Source organism: Salvelinus sp. IW2-2015, linkage group LG4q.1:29 (assembly GCF_002910315.2).
Source record: "Salvelinus sp. IW2-2015 linkage group LG4q.1:29, ASM291031v2, whole genome shotgun sequence".
Lineage (NCBI taxonomy): Eukaryota > Metazoa > Chordata > Actinopteri > Salmoniformes > Salmonidae > Salvelinus > Salvelinus sp. IW2-2015.
The window spans coordinates 39885347-39888372 of record NC_036842.1 but is presented as its reverse complement, the minus strand read 5'-3'; positions in this window follow the sequence as shown (position 1 = coordinate 39888372).

The following is a 3026-nucleotide window of genomic DNA, read 5'->3' as shown; positions in this document are numbered from 1 at the left end:
CCGGGTCTTCTTCTTCGATGAGGTTTAACGGCGGTTGGCATCCAATGTTGCATTACCGCCACCAACTAGACTGGGGCATTGTTGTATTTTCATTTCTGAGAAATACTAAAGTAAACAACTGCTCTTTAAAACATACAGTACCAGTCAAAAGTTTGGACACACCTACTCATTCAAGGGTTTTCTGTATTTTTACTATTTTCTACATTGTAGGATAACAGTGCAATACATCAAAACTATGAAATAACACAATCATGTAATAACCAAAAAAGTGTTAAACAAATCAAAATAGAACTTATATTTTAGATTCTTCAAAGTAGCCACCCTTTGCCTTGATGCCAGCTTTGCACACTCTTGGCATTCTCTCAACCAGCTTCACCTGGAATGCTTTTCCAACAGTCTTGAAGTTCCCACATATGCTGAGCACTTGTTGGTTGATTTTCCTTCACTCTGCGATCCAACTCATCCCAAACCACCTCAATTTGTTCCGGGACAATGTGGGCCGCGCTGACTTTCAATGTAGCAACTGTTTGCTTGCGGAGGACTACCTGGGCGAAGTGGCTACTCTTAGCAAGCAAGTAGCAAACCTACACAAGCTACTGGGGAATCCACGCCCGCCTACTTTTTATTTTTCTTCCAACTCAGTATCCGGACGCCGCTCTGGTCTGGTGGAAGTGTCGCCACCGTGTCGGCTCTCCACAGCCCGACTTGCCGGTGCTCAGCAGGGTTCCATCCCCAAAGGGGTCTCCCACTTCCCTGGAGAACGGAGCTGTTCTCGACCCAACCAACCAGCCATGGAGATACGTCACTCGCCGTGGAAGTCGAAGACAGCGTCCTCTGGCAATGAGGGTCTCCTTGGAGATGCTGAGCCCGGACCTGACACAGCTTTGCCGCCCTGGATATAGAGGTTCAAGCGACTTATTCCTTGGGGGCTTCCCATTCACGATCGGATCCAGAGGTACCTGCGTCTTTGTCCTCTGTTCTGTCTCCCTCTCCGGTGGCTTGCAATGACGCCTAGTGCACTCACAATGGCCGATACGCAAATTTGTGAGCTCCGTACTTTAAACCCATATTAGATATCTTAAGAAAAAATGTTACTACAGAACACTGAACACCGGCTTGGACCTCGGGTTCAGATACTCGGAGCTCCCACCATCATCAGACCGTGAGGCTGCCTAAGAGACCAGCCCATTCAACAACGCCAGCTGTCATCATAGGCAGCTCTATGGTGAGAAACATCTCGGTTCCCAAGGCAAAAACCTTTGGAGTCCATCCAAATCATCTTGGCTCCTGGACTATCCACGCATTTCAAGACTGCGTTGAAACAATGACTTATCAATGACCCAAGACCAGCTCAGCTATTCCCTACCACTGTGACAATGAGTTGTAATAATGCTGCATTAAATGTACATTATCCTAAGGGTGTTTCAGACACAATGTAAGTAACTTAATTTATGTCCACCCAGTAGCGTAGCCTAATCATGATGGCCCAGGTGCCCAAAAAAATGACGGCCCCCTATCACCACCCATATTTCCCTTAAAATTAAAATATTTTTGTTGGATAAGGCTGTGTATTAATATTACTAAGCATTGTAACAGCAGAGCAGAACCTAATCTACGGGCACATTTGAAGCTGTTACCAGAGAAGCCACAATATAGCCACTACATTCAGCACCATGGACGGCGGTCAGAAATTAACCCGCATAAGTCGATCAGCACCACGGAAAGCACAAAACGGTCAAAAAACACCCTATTTTATCTGCAAATAATAGGCAATAGCCTATTTTATAAAACATAAATATATAGATCAATCGCTTGACAGAAACACCGAAACACAGCTAATGACCCAGTACATGCTCGCTGTAGTTATGCACGGTGGCAAAACTGACATATCGGTATTTCACATGATCTGCCTCCCGCGGAGGCCTATAGAAAAAACACCAGCAAATCAATCAAGTAGAGCATTCAAACAGAGTGCTCAAATGACAGCATGCCTTTTAACAGTATATGATGCGTATGTGCTTACTATTATTCTTATAACCCAGTTAAACGTGTAGGCTATGACGACAATGAAATGGCTCAGCGACCGTTCACCAGAACATGGTTTCCAAAGACTGATCGATCATAGTCTCAGATTGACAAGCAATGTAAATTCATTTCAATAAAGCTTGATTTATATAGGCTGTCTTGGTAGCCTGCCCTGTAAAAATATAAGCTTACTCACTCATTTGATTGGCATTCGACGGGCCTTGCACTCTGCAAAGTCGTTGACCTTGGCATTCAAATCCATGGTGCAGGCCCTGGTGTTTTCAATGGACAGAATGGCCAAACCACTCAGTCTCTCCTGTCCTATGCTGCTCCTCAGGTATGATTTAATTATTTTACGTTTGGAAAAGGAGCGCTCGGCACTGGCTACCGTTACAGGCAGAGTCATGAAAAGGAGCATCGCTGTAACAACTTCCCCAAATGTAGCAGTGACTGAATTGTAATCCACAATGAGCATCTTGGCCAAGTCTCTCACTGTAATGTACTTTGCTATTTCCTTCTCAAAACAGGCCCTGAAAGAGAGTAATTGGCCAGGGAAGCTTGCTGATATATCTTTGCTGTAATGTTCAGCCAGCCGGCTGGTGGTCATGTAGAGCGCATCATCATCTGCGTTGGCCAGGGTAGTGGGATGGATGGAGTCAAACAGACTTGATGTTGCCCGCAGACTTTTAAATCTCTTTGACAGCTGGTGGATAATGATGTCAAGGTTCGCATTAAAGACGTTGATTCTAAAACTTATCTCCCCATCAGACAGTCGCTCGTCGTCGCCTCATCCAAATGACGCCTCGCCTTCCTTCTCCGAGTGTCTTCAAATGCGTTCTGAGCTCCCCATTTGTCGGCAAGGGTCTTCACAGTGACTTCGGCCTTCTCAAAATCCTGTCGGAATCCGGACAGGACCTCTATCATGTCCTTGAGTAGGCTGACTGCCCTGTGCAGGTCTACATCTTTGGCCTGTAACATTTTGGAGATGACGTTCACATTTT